This window comes from Pseudochaenichthys georgianus, chromosome 8 (genome assembly GCF_902827115.2).
Source record: "Pseudochaenichthys georgianus chromosome 8, fPseGeo1.2, whole genome shotgun sequence".
Lineage (NCBI taxonomy): Eukaryota > Metazoa > Chordata > Actinopteri > Perciformes > Channichthyidae > Pseudochaenichthys > Pseudochaenichthys georgianus.
The window spans coordinates 29,061,882-29,080,807 of record NC_047510.2 but is presented as its reverse complement, the minus strand read 5'-3'; the positions used below and the strand labels follow the sequence as shown (position 1 = coordinate 29,080,807).

Sequence of the window (18,926 nt, the reverse complement as noted above, 5' to 3'; positions counted from 1 at the left end):
GCAGGAACATTTATGTAAAAGCAACAGAAAATGTTTTATATTCACTTTAATAATATAAGCAATCAGAATTGAGTATCCAGTAAAGGTGTGTATTAATAGAGTGGTACAGAAATCAGACTTCACTAGATTGTCATTAAAACCAATACTTATAGAGAAAACCACCCTTGAATGATGGGATGGTAGCCAAAAACCTTTAAGAATCCAAACTGTAACATATAAGTACCCTGTATCAAGATTAATGCAAACAAAGTGAAATTGTACCTTTTTTAGAGGGGTTTAGAAAAGAAAAACCCACCTCTGGGTACATTTGGGTGTATTTGCCGTATCTCTGGAACCCATTGGTCGATTTTGGTGATTGACACCTCTTTGTAACCGTTAGAGCCAATAGAATCGAGGGGGGGGGGGGGTTCCTAAATCCACCTAAACATTACCATTGAGAAGTGAGAGTGATGCACACACAGTTTGCCCAAACCAAAAGCTCTGTTACACTCTATATGAAAAATATGTTTATTGCCATAAATGTTATGATGGATTATCAGTTGAACATAACTTGATAATGTTGGAGCTTAACGGTACCATGGTCTTTAATAATTCAGCCCCAGGGCCTGTTTAATATATATATATATATATATATATTCTGGCCTACACACTGTGAAAAGGGATTTTGGAGGGTAGTATATATTATCCAAGCAAATCATTTAAATTCTACTCAAGGTATATAAGTGAGCATTGTTAGTATATATGAATGGGTCAATTCTACCTACACTACCTAATTTCTGACAATACCAACTGAAGCACAAACAATCTGGGTAAAATCTACTTGAAGACATTAGGCCCACACTGCCCCTTCATGCGTCTGCGGTGATTCTTGGCTGCAGGCCAGAGGAACGGTTCTCTTTCGCGCCTCCCTCCTGGTGTGTGGAAATGTTGGAAGGTAAGATATTACTGTCTATCATGTCCTACATATAAATGTTCACATTTTGTGAGGTTCATCCATATATATATATGAACAAGACTTGTTGTCTGCTTGCTTCACTGTTAGACAAAGAATTTAAGTTTGTTCTCTTCTATGACTCACTGGAAGTTGATCACTGATGCTAGATAGCTGTAGCTAACATAGGAGCTAAGAGTAAAGCACTATGATGTTTAGCTCCATATTGTTAATTCTTATTAACAGCAATAATGTGCATGTTAGCTAGCTTGTAGCATCTCTCTTCGTCTATCTAACGTCGGCCGTCAGTTTACTCGTGGGTCTATTCGGGTAATATATAGAGAGGCGAAGTCCCGCCCATCTACTTCCGACCCATGGGACTTTATTTCTAAAAAAATAATGTATTGAAGTCAATGGGGAGAGAAAACGTATCTTTCGATCCCGTTTGGATTGTGCCATGAACTATGATGTTTGTCAATCTTAACAAATCATTTCCATGTAAAAAAAGTCAGAGTTTGTCGTAAAACTGTTGAAATATAAGACTGAAAAATATGCAACTAGAAAGACTACAAATTGTGTAAGTCAGTGGTTCCCAAACTTTTTCTGTCAGGCCCCCCCTTTGGAAAAAAAAAAAAGTCGGGCCCCCCCAACACAAGTGGCGGCGCCAGAGATTTATTTTGGGGTTGCTCTCTCTCGCTCGTGCACGCACACAAAATGGCTCGTTTCACACACACACAGAGCCGAGCTTTAATGAAACACAGAGACCCAGACGTAACAGTACTGTACTGTATCATATTATTTTCGAATCAATAATTTTTCAAATTATGATTTCTTTTTTTTCTTTTCTATTTATTAATAACCATTTTTCCTCCTGGTCTCTCGCGCCCCCCCTGTCATGCCCCACACTTTAGGAACCACTGGTGTAAGTGATGTCATATTTGTTTTCCTCCACTAAATATAAGAGATAGCTAAGATAACTTTAACAAGATGCCTGTGTGCTTTGTAATAATAATAATAATAATAATTTCAATTTATATCGCGCCTTTCAAGAAACCCAAGGACGCTTTACAATGGGAAGTAACAAAACAAAAAGTAATAATACAGATACATAGGCTGAATAAAACAAAACAGGAACAGGTTGCTGAGTACTGTATATTAGTTGAGGCCAAAGGCCTGAGTGAACAGATGGTGTTTGAGGTGTTTTTTGAAGGTGTCCAGAGTGTCTGCATTCCTGATTGCAGAGGGGAGAGAATTCCAGAGGGTGGGGGCTGCGACACTGAAGGCTCTGTTGCCAAATGTTTTCAGCTTGGAGCGCTGGATGGAGAGCAGCCCTTTGTCAGAGGACCGCAGGTGACGAGAGGGGGTGTAGGGCTGAAGGAGGTCAGAGATGTATGGAGGGGCTAGGGAGTGGAGAGATTTGTAGTTAGCAGGAGGAGTTTGTACTGGATGCGTGACTTGACCGGGAGCCAGTGAAGGTGGATGAGGGTGGGGGTGATGTGTTGCCAGGGCTTAGTGTGGGTGAGGAGCCTGGCTGCAGAGTTCTGGACGTACTGGAGCCTGTCCGGGGCTTTGCTGGTGACCCCGAACAGAACTCCATTGCAGTAGTCGAGAGGAGATGAAGGTATGAATTAATGTTTCTGCAACGGGGTCGGGGAGAGAGGGCCGGAGTCTGGAGATGTCTCGTAGGTGAAAGAAAGCAGTTTTGACAGTAGACCTGATGTGGGAGTTGAAGGTGAGGCTACAGTCCAGAGTGACGCCCAGGCTGCGAACCTCAGGGGAAGGGTGGATGGAGCCGCCATCGATGGTGAGGAGCAGATCTCCAACCTTCCGGAGCAGTATTTTTGGGGCCACAACCATAAGCTCTGTTTTGTTATTGTTGAGTTTAAGTAGATTTTTTGACATCCAGGCTTGGATGTCGCGGAGGCAGTTGACAAGTGACAGTGGGGGTAGCTGGGATGATGGATTGGTACTGATGTAGAGTTGGGTGTCGTCGGCATAGGAGTGGAAGTTGAGACCATGTCGGCGGATGATTTCACCGAGGGGGAGCATGTAAGATAAGATAACTTTAACAAGATGCCTGTGTGCTTTGTACCAGGTTGTAATCATACCAGCAATGGGTCTTGCTCGTTCTTTCGCTTCCCGTCTGATGAAAGGACCTGGATCAAGTTAGTTAACTAGCTAGTAGCAAGCACGTTAGTTAGCATTACAGCCTTAGCCTTAACATGAAGTAACATTAAGTAACCCAAAATGTCAAACAGTAAGAGTAGTAGTCATATTTTGTGAACCCTTTGAAGAGTACTGTCACACCGGTGTGATCATTCTATAATACACCGTTTAAGCCCTGTCGTAGCAGCTTTAAAATCAGCTGTGGTCTAGAGAGAATAATCAGTAAGGTAACAAACGTACAGCAACACAATACTCACATTAAAAGCAATAAGAAACGTTATACTTGCAAGTATGACGTCCCCTCCAACGGAGGACGTACTGTTCTGAGTAAAACAGGCTCTCTTTATAAGAGGACATCAAAGCAGATTTACATTACAACAACATTCTGGGAGGCCAGCTGTATGCAAAACCGTCACACCCTACAAGACAATGGGATATACAGATACCCCTCAGACACATTATGCAAAAACCTCACCCCCTAAACACGTCTGTTGATCACACATACATTTAAGGTTCACTCCCAAAGAGATGACCTAATCAGAAAAACTAAGGTTAGCAATGTTAACACATTTGATCGCACAATTTCCTTAACATTCTCCCCTTTGATTAATTGTAATCACTAATTGTGCTATCAACTTTAGGACTAATTAACATTGCCATGTACATTTGTCAGTTTGAAAAGTCTTTCCACATCAGGTAGGTCTGTGTTGTCACACATGCTTAGTTTGGCACCTTAGAGTTAAACTCACATACATTGTTAACAATACAAAATATAAGAATCTTATCAAATATCAAACATTTTGGAATAGTATAGGCCTACCTATGAAGGTAGATATGGTGCAAAATGTGAGAGCGTGTAAAACCTGATGTGAGCACTTGCAGAAAAAAAATCTGAGCTTGTGTGCTTACATTTACACTTGTATAAAATATCCACGTAACTGTGAACCAAATGTACACTTGTAAAAAATATCCACGTAACTGTGAACCAAAATTTGAAGTCACAGAAGAAGAAAAAAAGTTTTGTAGCTTGTAGAAAAAAAATGAACTTAGAGATGAAATGTTCACTTGCAGAAAAATACATATTTTTTAAATATATTTTCCATTACAACTGCAACTTTATTTATTACAACCTCTCAAATCAGTCATTACAACTTGACGAATCTGCTCTGTGGCAGTATAAATCGACGAATCTGCGGTCTTGACTTTTGCTACACTTCTTGCGATAAAAGTGTCGCAAAAGTAATTTTCACCTGTAGATGTGTTTATGCTAGCTAAACAAGTAGTGGTTGTAGTCTATACAGCAGTAATTCATATATTATAGCCTACTGCTTTGGCACTAACGGTTGATAACCGTTTATGAAAATAAAACCAACTGTACTGAAATAATGACAAGTTTTATAATTGTCTTGGGCTCCTGCTGTGTTTTTAAAGCCTTTGTAAATTATCCATGCTATTTTCTATTTAGCTAACGTCGAAGTAGTGTATGTGAAATCAACCTCACAATAAGATGTGTGTATATTACAATTATTAATGTCATATTTCAAGATGATTACTTAGATATTACAATATGGTTGGTTGAGCTGGAATTCATTATTGAGCTTACACGTTAACATCAGTCATCTGAAGAACGAACCCAAACCTTGTTGTTTTTATTAATTGTATTACCAAATGGGTATCAAATAAACAGTAAGCATTGGTAACACAATTTCCAAAGTTACAGTAAAATAAAAAGGACCCTGACTCGGACAATACACAATCCAACATGTTCAACAGAAGAGAATCAGTTATATTGTTTGTACACATGGTACTTTACATATATATATCTGTTTGTTTAAAGTGTCCAGGTGATGCAGACAGGCTGGACCAGAGAGTGAGACAGAACTGGACTCCTCACAGCAGTGAACTTCAGCACAGGTACTAAGACTCTTTTTTCATACTGTACGAAGAATCAAGAAAGATATTGGTTTAAATGAATGAAGTATTGACTTTAATACACTGATATACATTCCATTAAACAATACTAAATACTAGATCACCTACACATCAGTTAAGTTGAGGGTTTTTTCCATGCAAAAAGTCACATTTAGATGTTAACAAGCAATATGACTTTGTCAGCTTTCTAATTTAATGTATTGAAGGCAAAGATATTTAACACATAGTGAGAACTGCTACTATTTATCTCTCAATATTGTCTGAAAAAAACGTGGTAAAAGTTATTCTTTCAGTGAGACAACAGAACAAGCTTCTACAGTTGCACTACGTTTTGATAACAGTTAAATATTATTTTGATAATAACATATATTTCAATGTTGATGAGCTTCATACTGTTCATTCATAATCTGATCGTCTTTGGAGCTCACTGTTGAAATAAAAAAAAATTATTACAATTACAAAATAATTATATCTACAGCCCCTAAACACACAAACACACCACTTTCATAAATAACACACTTGTTCTGCAATAATATGTTTTATGTTTCCTGTCATTTTTGTTAGGAAAAGACATGCCTGAAAGACACGACATTTTCTCCTTCTCTGAGGGTCAAGAAGAACATCCAAGAGGAACATTAAAAGATGATGTTATGAGATTTTAAGAGCAGTACAGGACATTCACTAAGAAACTACTTTTATTGTGAAAACACAGTCAGCTGATCGAATGCACCTATTTCCACATCTGCACTCCATCAGCTGATTATTTCTATTTGCCTCACTTTATGAGCGTCACATCACTCGTGCCTTGTACCGCAGAGTTTGCAACGTCACAAATAAATGGGGCCAATCTTCAGTCAGATGTGAATGTGTAATCTTACATTTTCAGTAAGAATAATGGACAAAAGGAGTGCAAATACATATACAATTTATTGAAATGTGAACCAAAACTTAATCAAACATGTTTTAAATAAAAAGCACATATGGACAGAAGGTGTAAACCTATTAAATGTATAAGTAAACACATTTAGTCAAATAAAGTGACAGACTAGGCCTGTGCAGGTGGTATCAGCTTTGCCCAGCATGGGCTCCTTCATCAGGCCTGGTCCTCCTCGCAGAGGAAAGACCCTCAGTCCTCTCCAAACCAACAGACAGGACATCCATCACACGGAGGTTTCTCCCTGAAGTCTCTGCAGCCCTCTGGACACCAGGCTGTCGCAATCCGTCCACACTGAATATGAGAGGGGGGAAATGAAAATAATAAATGCTTTGGACAATAAGAAATATAAAGTTGACTGTTGAGTTGCTCAGTTTTTTTAGATTGTCAATACTATTACTGTATAACTAATATCTCAGGTTAAGAGGCACATTCAAATAAAGATTGGTTTTTAAATACATTTTGTCTTTTGAATTGTTTGTCTAAAGTCAAGGATCTAGAACTGGTACTTAGTTGTAATGATACAGTCTGGTTATTATGCTGTTTGGAGGAGGCATCACAGGTAAGAGCACTAACTAGCTCATCACATGTACCTTAGCTTGACTTAAATGTATTAAACGTGTAATTAAGTGATATCAAAATATAAATAACTAATGTCATGCAAACATATTAATATTTGCTTGATTCCAGTGTTGCATTTAGCACAATTGCATACAAACGTTAAGGGATTTTAAGATTATGAAGTATTATGCTAAAAACTCAATAACTTAGATTATTATTTATAGTTTTTCTGAATAGTTTCATGTCCGCTTACCTTAGAAACGTAAAATGCGACGGCAGTGTGCAGATGGGGAGCATGTCAGCTTAGCTTGGTAGCTTCAGCTAGCTCTGGAACTTCCAGCTCGGTGGCAGCAGGTCCCGCCTCGGCTCCGCCTCTTTTCCCTTATTTGGAGCAGGCTGGAACAGGCGGAAGTTGAACTCTGATGTCACTGTTGAGCCGTTAGTGGCCGACTCCGCCTACTAAGGGCTTCACGGCAACTTTGCAGAATCCTATTGGTGACGTCACGGACCCTACGTCCATTTATGTATACAGTCTATGATTTTGACACGCAGAAACATGTTATATTAAACATAGATACTGTATGTTAAATGGATATATATAACGCCTTCTTTCATTTATCTTTCCATTCCCACAACAATATACATAAAGAAATGGCATATTTTGGACATAGTTCGAATGGTGATTAATCATGATTAATTCATTTTAAAGCTGTGATTAATCTGATTAAAAATGTTAATCGTTTGACACCCCTAATATAGACATATGCCCTGAAATTGTAAGTCATATGGGTGGTGGGATAGAGACAATATCCCATTGATGTTTATATTTGTTTCTTTCAACAAATCATTACAATTGAAAAAAGAGGAACAGAGTACATTAAGTACACTAAATCTTACACTGTTATAGTGTAATATCTTACCAAACTGTATGACTCAACTTCCACAAATATGCTGTGGACTGCTTTCCTTTATGCAGTTCTCCACTTCCTTATCCAACTGTCTCTGTTTTCACTTTGTTAACTGACATCCCTTTGGTTTAAATTCAGCAAGAATGTAATTTGCTTTGCATCTTGTCGTGTCAACAAACAGCATGTATACATCAATGGCATGTATACAATAAATGTTGATAACCTAACATCTTCTCTTTTTGTATCACAGCCACTGCATTCTAGCGCTGTACCACTAGAGGGGGCTGCTTAACAGCACATGGTATTCCAGGCCAGCTGACGAATGTAGGAAAATGTAATATATTTTGCGTGTAGTATGTGTCTGTTTTATAATCGACACGTCTAAGCATTTCATTGCTGCATGTTTGTACCTTTATTAACAAAAAAGAACATGGATTCACAATGCCCTACTTCCATTTTAACATTAAATGTCAGGGTTGCTTCTGTGAAAGCAGTGTTTGTCCATGTTTTCTTTTTTTCTAAGATATTTAAAAAAAATACAACAACACTTTCTTACCTCAAGTATAACCTTAAATACATAAGGACTGTTACAGGCAGATTAATGAGCAGACAAACAGCAACCGTAACAAGGACCTTGGAACAGATGAAAGCAGATGGAAACTCTCTCACACACACACACACACACACACACACACACACACACACACACACACACACACACACACACACACACACACACACACACACACACACACACACACACACACACACACACACACACACACACACACACACACACACACACACACACACACACACACACACGAAACACACGAAACACAGAAGCGAGAAATGAAGCTAAACATCCCTTTAGAAGAGACACGGCCAAATCCTTCATGCCTGAGTCACCTTCTGTTTAAAAATGATTTTATGCATATTATTTATTCAGAATCTCCTCTTGATTTACCCATGTGTTGTAAAGGTCAGGGCACATCATCAGTTTTCGAAGCGTACAAAAAGTTAAGGGTCTCACCAGGCTTGGAATTTCGTCATTTTAGGGGCAAGGCCATTTGGCCTTCCCGTTCACATTTTTTTTAAGGGCACAAAGGCCACATGACAGGGCACAAAGGCTGTTTGGTTAAATTACGCTGGTCAATCAACATGACTGAAAAGTGTAGCACTAACGTCAACACCAGTCGTTTTACAAACGGCTGAATAGCAATAGTGTTTCTTAAACGTATACGTTAAGTTCAGCCATAAACCACATAAGTCAGTCAGGGGTAGACAGTAAGGGTAACATTGTATTGTCACTGGCCCCACCATTGTAACCACTGGCCCGGAGCATTCGTCCACCAAAAAAAAATCGACTAATAATGAAGAAAATTAACACATTTGTTGCAATAATTTATGCACTAACTACATTACTACTTGTACTACAACATTTTAATCATCAGTTCTTCCTCATTTTCCTCAATTGTTCATATTTGGTTTATTAAAATAATGATATTGTGTTCATTGTTAAAAAATGTCTGCTATTATGAGTATTATGATTTGTATAATGCACTTTCTGCCTTCCTGTCATTAGGAGTTAGACATGTAATGGCTATATGTAATTGATTTGATTAGAACCTTCATTATCCTAAACTGCTGGGACATTTCGCCAATACCTTTATATTGTCTACTCTTCACTTACTTGTCAGCATAGGTCGGCATTGATGTACAGAGCCGACAGAAGACCTTGTTTATACTGGCATCATATTGAGAGGTGCAGTGACGCGTCCTGAAACCAGGAAGTAAGCTGCTGGTTCCCTCCACAAAAAGCAATGGAATTTCTCCACAGGGTTTTGGAAAATAGCTGGAAATAAGGTCTGTGGAAAACAAACCTGTTTGATAAATGCACGTTTTGTTCAGCCGGATAATCTCCACATGTCTACCCTACTTTTATAATTTTCGAATCATAAATCTAATCGATAGATTATAAAAGGGTTTTAGGACGCGGCACTGCAGCCAACTCCCTGTCACTCCTTTAACTCCTCCGGTGACTTTCTTTTATTTGAAGATTGTTTTTTGCACGGCGCTTGGCCGGTTACCGCTCGTATTAAAAACATTTTGGCGAATGGTTAGGTGGGCGATAGTCTGTAGTGAAGAAGGAGCGCCCTCCCGCTCACGGGAGCCTGCTCGCGCTGTGCACATCGTGAGCAGCAAACAGCTGTTTGCTTTTCCCCCCCAACAACGACAACCGACTCACGAAACGCTATGTTGTAGCGTTGATAAACGAAACAATTTAACTAAATTGCTAGTCAAAATACCAATACCACAGGACATTTTTTTTTACTTTTGACAGGGGCACAAAGGCCACTTTGGCCGTGAATTGCATTTTTTTTAACAGGGCATCACGGCCAAAGTGCGGGGCAACGACGGCCATGGCCGTCGTGGCCGTCGTGAAATTCCCACCCTGGGTCTCACCTAAGTTAGGAATAGCTTTGCTTTCTTCTACCAACAATATGACGTATACATAATTTACCTAAAAGTCTAAGAGGTGAATTCGTCACACTTATTTGAAACAAGATAATGTTTTGAGACAGAATAATTGTATGAAAAATTAAGGAGAACAGGCAGTTGTTGATAGGGTTAGGGTTGTTGATAGGGTTATTGTTGTTTACTTGGAACTGGTCAAAGAGTGGTCCTTCTGAGTCTTTAATAATAATTTAACAAGAGAGGCACACAGGATACAGAAAGCAATGTCTTCACAGCCCAGTGCAATGACTCAAACTGAAGATATGGCTTTTATACAGTTACAATTAATACGCTTATACATAAATACGTCGGATAGTGTAAGAGCAGTCGGATTCTCTGGAAGCCCGGTCGTCTTTTCCTATTTTCCTAACCACTATTCCTTAACCATTCCTTTCTTTGATAATCATTATTTCAATTACGAAATACATTGGAGTTAAGTCCTAGCAAATTGTTACATTTGCAATAATAATAGGATCCGGGTGGAAAAATGACTCCCAAATGTGTATCGTCTTCAGTAGAGTTGGAGTGGGGGGAAGGTCAAGAGAACAGGTGTCTGTTTCCTGTAAGTTTCTCTGTGATTCCTCATAAAAAGAAAAAGTGTTGCCAATCACATGATACAGGTGTTCCCAGCAACAGGAAGATGTTAATCTCTTCAGACAACTTTGCAATCATAACATAGCGATTTGATCGACACTTCAGTGCAGCACCATAGGAAAAGTTGTCTTCCTTGGGGCAACATTTTGGTAGCATTTATGAGACACAATTACATTTATGCTTCAAAGACAATTAAAATATGTAAATGAGAACAACAGAATGATGAGTTTGGTTGTAGTAAAACACAGCATATGTGATCACAGTAAGCAGGGCAAATCTGAACAGAAGTTTATTGAGCTGTGTCTGACCCACTTGTAACTTCCTAGATGAAGACATATTTTATAATATATTAACAATGTGTTTACTATATTGTAATTAGGGCTGTCAAGTTAATAACACGTTAACGCAAAAACAAATTAACGCCACTAATTATTTTAACGCGATTAACGCATGTGCATTTTTTGTCCTCGGCCGCCCCGTAGTTTCAGAGCGCATCGAGTTTAAAATACCATCTACAAGCTAACAGCCCCGCTCCTGCCGCCCGCTTGCTGCAGACCACACTTCCACGCTCACCGGCAGGCCCTGACTGGCCATCGGGAGGACCGGTGTTGTGTCACATTATGCCTCCCCGTCATGAAATGCCCCCGTTGTCACGGGAACGCGCATTTCTAAATGACACGTTTACACCTCTAAATGACACGTTTATACCATAGACCTTTATACCACATACATACATTTATACATTATACCACACCTTAAAACAATGTTTAAAACGAAAAGTAAACGTTCAGGGTTTTTATTAATGGTAATTTTCAGACTGTGAGTTGTTTAGTGGTAGCTCATAGTCTTGATTCTTCTGGTTTAACTTTTCGCTCCGTATTCGAGGTGTCGAAATTCATTCGTCACTTCCTTTTCAGTTTTTTTTTTTAAATCTTTTTTTTTATCATTATTGTTACGTCCTGTCTGTATAAACGTGCTTTAAAATGTATTGTTTAATTGTACATAGTTGTCATCTAATAATCAAAATATATGTTTACAAATGTTACATAGTCTTTGTCAGCATATTATTATATACGCTATGCGTACAAAATAAAAGTGTGACATTCATGAAATGTGCTCCATTTATTGGTACAAGTCCTAGAACCATACCCTGGAAAATGCTTGAGGGTGGGATTAATAGAAATCTCTTTTTTTGGGGGGGGGGGGCATTTTACGACAGGCCTGGTTTATCATCCGAGTCAGAAATAAAACCAATATGGAGTGAGTGCCAGGGTGCGGAATTTCATGACGGCCACGACGGCCATGGCCGTGGCTATTTTCCAAAACCCTGTGGAGAAATCCCATTGCTTTTTGTGGAGGGAACCAGCAGCTTACTTCCTGGTTTCAGGACGCGTCACTGCACCTCTCAATATGATGCCAGTATAAACAAGGTCTTCTGTCGGCTCTGTACATCAATGCCGACCTATGCTGACAAGTAAGTGAAGAGTAGACAATATAAAGGTATTGGCGAAATGTCCCAGCAGTTTAGGATAATGAAGGTTCTAATCAAATCAATTACATATAGCCATTACATGTCTAACTCCTAATGACAGGAAGGCAGAAAGTGCATTATACAAATAATAATACTCATAATAATAGCAGACATTTTTTAACAATGAACACAATATCATTATTTTAATAAACCAAATATGAACAATTGAGGAAAATGAGGAAGAACTGATGATTAAAATGTTGTAGTACAAGTAGTAATGTAGTTAGTGCATAAATTATTGCAACAAATGTGTTAATTTTCTTCATTATTAGTCGATTTTTTTTTGGTGGACGAATGCTCCGGGCCAGTGGTTACAATGGTGGGGCCAGTGACAATACAATGTTACCCTTACTGTCTACCCCTGACTGACTTATGTGGTTTATGGCTGAACTTAACGTATACGTTTAAGAAACACTATTGCTATTCAGCCGTTTGTAAAACGACTGGTGTTGACGTTAGTGCTACACTTTTCAGTCATGTTGATTGACCAGCGTAATTTAACCAAACAGCCTTTGTGCCCTGTCATGTGGCCTTTGTGCCCTTAAAAAAAATGTGAACGGGAAGGCCAAATGGCCTTGCCCCTAAAATGACGAAATTCCAAGCCTGGTGAGTGCTAGTCCTGCAATTGTCCAATACATTTACATACACACAGTAATTAATAATACTTGTTGAATGAAATAAATAAATAAAGTTACATATTATCCATACTAAAATTGTGTACATTATCCAATTGGGGTTGTTTGCGTGGTGCAGACACGTGAATGTAACAAAGTTAGTGACTCCACCACGCAATGCGGTGTTAAGGAGTCGTGGTGGAGTCACGCATTCTGGTGAGATCAGGTTGACATTATCACACATAAAATAAACATTTATTTTGAAGATTTATTAGATTTTTATAGGCAAAGTTTAATATAAGAAACCTTGCAGTCTCCCTATAGCAGCCAAAATCATATAGAAATAAAACAGATAATTAACTAAAATAATACAGCCGCTGAGGCACTAGTTAGCGGATCTTACGCAGGGCAATGATCATCCAAATCCAGACAAGAACCTCCATTTGTGCATTTTATTCCATTAACAAAGTACAATGAACAGGTTTCCTATATCTCTCTTCCTTAAGCCTTTCCTATGGCTTTCCTTTGTGTGGCTTGAAACACCCAGCAAAAAAACCGTTTGCCGACTAGTGCTCTGGCTCCCACCACCCACCTGTCTCCAACATATACACCAGGTGCACTAATCACCCAGTGTGCAAAACATGCCTTCAAAATGCCCCCCCCCAAAAAGAGGTTTCTATGAATCCCACCCTCAAGCATTTTTCAGGGTATGGTTCTAGGACTGGTACCAATAAATGGAGCAAGTTTCATGAATGTCACACTTTTATTTTGTAAGATAGCAAGGGGGGGAATATTGTGATGGACAGGCCCGTCGTAAAATGCCCCCCCCCCCAAAAGAGGTTTCTATGAATCCCACCCTCAAGCATTTTTCAGGGTATGGTTCTAGGACTGGTACCAATAAATGGAGCAAGTTTCATGAATGTCACACTTTTATTTTGTAAGATAGCAAGGGAAGGCATATTGTGATGGACAGGCCTGTCATAAAATGCCCCCCCCCCCAAAAAAGAGGTTTCTATGAATCCCACCCTCAAGCATTTTCCAGGGTATGGTTCTAGGACTGGTACCAATAAATGGAGCAAGTTTCATGAATGTCACACTTTTATTTTGTACGCATAGCATATATAATAATATGCTGACAAAGACTATGTAACATTTGTAAACATATATTTTGATTATTAGATGACAACTATGTAAAATGAAACAATACATTTTAAAGCACGTTTATACAGACAGGACGTAACAATAGTGATAAAAAAAAGATAAAAAAAAAAAAAACTGAAAAGGAAGTGACGAATGAATTTCGACACCTCAAATACGGGGCGAAAAGTTAAACCAGAAGAATCAAGACTATGAGCTACCACTAAACAACTCACAGTCTGAAAATTACCATTAATAAAAACCCTGAACGTTTACTTTTCGTTTTAAACATTGTTTTAAGGTGTAAACCTATGGTGTAAACGTGTCATTTAGAAATGCGCGTTCCCGTGACAAGGGGGGCATTTCATGACGGGGAGGCATAATGTGACATAACACCCGGAGAGACCTTACGTGTATTGTTGTTGTTAGCATCTGGTGCTAGCTAGCTGCGCTAACGGATATAAGGAGCTGTTTCAATGAAAACAGAGGAGCGACATTTCGCCGACAACTGCGCCGAGCACTTGACTTGATGCAGGCAGCCAGACAGTGGGACACTGTACGAAAAGTCAGCACACTCAGCATGGATAGTGCGCGCAACATGATCGCAGCGTCCAGGCAGCTCCCGTTCAAGCATATGCCTTGAGTTGCACATAGCTCCAACGATCCATCACACAAAAACACGCACACAAAAACACACACACACACACACACACACACACACACACACACACACACACACACACACACACACACACACACACACACACACACACACACACACACACACACACACACACACACACACACACACACACACACACACACACACACACACACACACACACACACACACACACACACACACACACTTTGTATTGTATTATTGAATGAGAGAGGTTCCAGGTTGAATTGATGCGAATATTTGTAATGTTCAAATGATAATAAACATTTGCATAAAGCATATTTGTCCACTCATATGTTGATAAGAGTATTAAAAACTTGAAAAATATTCCTCTAAGGTACATTTAGAACAGATACAAAATGTGTGATTAATTTGAGATTAATCGCGATTAACTATGGACAATCATGCGATTAATTGCGATTAAATATTTTAATCGACTGACAGCCCTAATTGTAATGCATTGTTGTATTTAATGCATTCATTATTAAGTGTCTACAGGACACCTTATATTTATAGTAATTTCTAAGTGTTTATGAGAGATCTTTAGTGGTAAGGTACAGTAAGGAAGATGCTGTTACCTTTAGACAGAGCTAGGCTAGCTGTTTCCACCTGTTTCCACCTGTGTTCAGTCTTTATGCTAAGCTAAGCTAACCAGCAGCTTAGCTTCACAATAACATGCAGACATGAGGGATATAAACATTCTCATCAAGTCCTTGGCAAGAAAGCAAATACGCATATTGCCTAAAATGTTGCACGACAGATTTAAAGATTTAATGACAGATTTTACAAATATTATCACATGTAGTATTTTCAGACTTACTGTATTCCTCTTTGATTTAAAACAGCATTTATACCATGATGGAAATAAACATAGTCAACAACGGGCTAAAGGAACCTTTCTTTTCCTTGAAGAAGTGTGTTAAAACTTTAGTGTTTAAGGAGTAGTTTTCTCTACACAGCAATACTTACTATTAGTTAAGAATGAAGGCTATGAATGTGTACTGTATTTTTCTGTTTTTGCACAGCTGTCTATAAGAAGTACTTTTTTTTGTAATGGGGTGTTTTGTTCTTTAATACTCTTGTTTATGAATTGTGTCATGTATGCAGTATAAGCAGGTGGTAGAGCTGTGTGAGTGTGTTTTTATATGTGCCTGTGGTTTTCAGAGCAAATGATTTGGAGTGACAGGCTGACGATTGACAACACAGCATTTACAGTAACAGCATCAACAATTGCACACATCTGAAAACCTGAATCATATCCTCCTGGGACCCAGCCCATTGCAAATGTCCACTGTAGTGGACATTTTGTTAACATGCATCTTCTTTTACTCTTTTGAGCTACTCTATCAATCCCTGATGTGCTGTACGGAGGACATCCTGGTCTTTCCAGTGATATGTCATTGGTTAAAATTGCATGCTGGGAAGTTCCTCTTTCTTTTCATCCAAAATGGCTGGCATACGAAAAACAAAATTGTATAGAAGCAGAAGGAGAAGTAAAATATTGTTGAATAATTGTCATTTTTAACAAGGAAATCATATATATTCTTGTTTATTAACATGTGAGGAACTATATAATTAGTTCTGAAAGCAATTAAATAATTCAAGTTTTCAAATAACAGCCCTTCTATAAATGTCCATTCTAGTGGACGTCAGGACTATCTTCATGGACTTTATGACTCAATATTGTTGCAGGAGACGGAACTGAAGCAGACATTTTCTATACCAGATAGTTCAGGGATATTAAGATTTTGAGCTCTCAGATGATGAGAGAGATGAGGCTTTCACACCTGGGATAGAAGAGGGTCAAGAAGAAGGGGGGGAAAGATGCAGGATGCTCCATGAGTGCACAGATAGATACATAGAGACAGATAGGGACGAGTTGGAAAGACATGGCCCCCTGTGGGCCAAGAGTAGCACGTATGTCTTATTGTTGTTTTTATTTTAAGTGGAGCCATGACAAACGAGAGTTGCCTCAGGAATGCAAGCTTTGTTTCTATGAGCATGGTCAAATGGAGACCACATCCATAAAACTAGTCAAGATGACCCTACAGCCCATGCTGACTGGAGTCAATGAGGTACATTCCCACTACATTGACTACAAAGTCTTTGAAGATCTGGAAAGATTCACCAAAAAACAAGCTAGTTTTGTATTGACCAAATAAACAGCAATGTTCAGATCAATTACTTATTCATGTTTTAAATAAAGGTGAATGTATTATTGTATTAATATCACTCTATAACCATAATACGTTACATAGTCCATCTGTTAATTTTGGCTGTCTTTTCAAACTAATATGGTCCCGACGTCCTCTACAGTGGACATACTGTAACATTTTAAAATAAAAAAAGTCTAAATTGCAAGATGTTTTTTTAACCCTAAATAGGTAGGAAATCACAAAAAAAAGGAAATTGGAAGACACTTTTTTTCCTCGGGTCCCAGGTGGCTCATTTCACCTTCTACCTGCCCATGCAGGCATACAATGTGACTGTTCAAACACACTCACATATGCTGACATACATACACACTCGTGCTTCTACTCATAGCCAAGCTTTGATGTTTTTCACCAATAAAACCGTCCTTATCTTTTTATCCTTCGTGAATTGGAATTTATTTGAACGTATTTTTCCGACGCATCTTCTCACACGTCAGGCTGCTCAGTAGTTCAAGTCCAACTCATTTTCATTTATTTTGGCCTCTGGAACAATTCACAGTGAAACAGTCAGATATATTTATTATTAATAATCTATTCTTTTAAACATCTTTTGTTTTGCAAGTCATTATTGAATACAGAGGTATTGTACATAACACATGTATTGTGTATAGAGTATAGGCATTTTTGTGTGAGTTTTATATTAAATGTTAATTTTCGTAAACACAAGTCAGGTTTTATTTTTTTAAGACCACCCAGTGAGCCATATAGGCCACTGGGACTACAACTCATATTTTCACTGCTGCTATTAATCCATTGCTGCTGCGTTAGGTTGTTTTATATATAGGCCGTATTCATAATTATGAATGAGGATAAATGCCTACGTTTTTGCTACTTCAGAATCAAAGCCTGGCTCCACATATAGAAATCCAATAATTGTTCAGATTTTTGAATAGATTAATATAGATGTCAACAGACACAAACATTTCCACAAAAATGGAAATTGTGGGTGGAATTGATTAGCTATCAAATTAAATGAGTTTTCAGAAGTAACTCTTGAATAACTTCACTGTTAAAAGCTCCTAAAAGCTGCAACCACAGCTCCTATGTTGAACACATATACAAACGTATACATTCAGTATTTATTGCTACATACTCTGTTTTGCTACATGGGTCCATTGTGCACTGCAAAAAGAAAACATTCAACTTTATGAATCTAAAAACAGTCTGATTTATTTTGCTGACTTCTTGATTTAGCTATTTACATTTTTCTTTCTGGTTGTTATTTCTGTGTCTTATTTTTTAAATGGAGTTCTTCAGATGCCCACTGGGAATACATTGTTCGTCTATTTTAATCCTGCCACACCCTACCTGCATTGAAAAAATAAAGTACAAACATGGAACAAATAAAAGAGAGGCAGTGGGCAGCAGCATGCTGCAAAGATGACTCCGTTAAGAGTGTTAATGCAACATCCTTGTTTGACAAGATTTAGCATTAATATTTCAAGGAGCAAGCTTTCAAAAGTAAAACGTTAAATGTAGAAGCCTTATTTTTTCAGGTCCACGGAGCAAAGAGAGACATGGGCATGGGAATGAAAATGTCAAGATGTTTATTTTTTTATCAGATAATACACAGTGATTGAGTTTTGTAGTTTTGTAACCACAGTTAACACAATTAATTTATAATCAGGGTTTTTCAAGTTTATAACATTTGGAAAGAAGTAAAAAGATTACACAGAACATTTCAAGACTTAGAAAATCACCTATTTCCTAAACTGTCTTAAAACATACATGTATAGAGGTGATGCACATATAGGATTGTGTTTTGTCTCGCCTCTTTCCCCTACCACACAGTAAGTGTGTGTGTGCACTGTGGTGCTGGAAGTAGAGTTTGATGTTTCCTTTCTTTGCTATCATGAATATTTGATTCAGCTCACCATCCCCAGAAGGTTCCATCCAAATGAAAGCTAAAACAGCAGCTTCGACAATATCTACAAGAGCAGCAACAGCAGCCCCCGCTGTGGGAATATGCCGCCAATCACCTATAGCCTGACAGGAGTGATGTTTGTGTTAGGTAATTCCATGGCATCACTTTTCACTCACACGCACAAGAGAGAAAGAAAATATAGGAAAAGTAAAAAAATAGGTATCGGTCTTGAAGAAGATAAATACATATCTTGAATAACGTGAAGAAAAAAGTGACACAAAGCAAACTGAATCTGTATCCAGAGGAGGATTTATTGTCATGTAGACACAAAGACACGTAGAA

At 38.4% G+C, this 18,926-nt stretch overlaps 2 long non-coding RNA genes across 2 annotated transcripts; one reads left to right on the top strand and one right to left on the bottom strand.

Moving 5' to 3' along the window:
- The first annotated feature begins 2,348 nt into the window (after positions 1 to 2,348).
- On the top strand, positions 2,349 to 6,423 carry LOC139434345 (uncharacterized). Its single transcript, XR_011643700.1, has 3 exons — positions 2,349 to 2,552; positions 4,935 to 5,011; positions 5,594 to 6,423. It is a non-coding gene; the product is annotated as an uncharacterized lncRNA (long non-coding RNA).
- On the bottom strand, positions 5,938 to 6,889 carry LOC139434346 (uncharacterized). The gene is made up of 2 exons (XR_011643701.1): positions 6,778 to 6,889; positions 5,938 to 6,257 (listed from the first exon to the last, which is right to left on the bottom strand). It is a non-coding gene; the product is annotated as an uncharacterized lncRNA (long non-coding RNA).
- Positions 6,890 to 18,926: the final 12,037 nt, after the last annotated feature.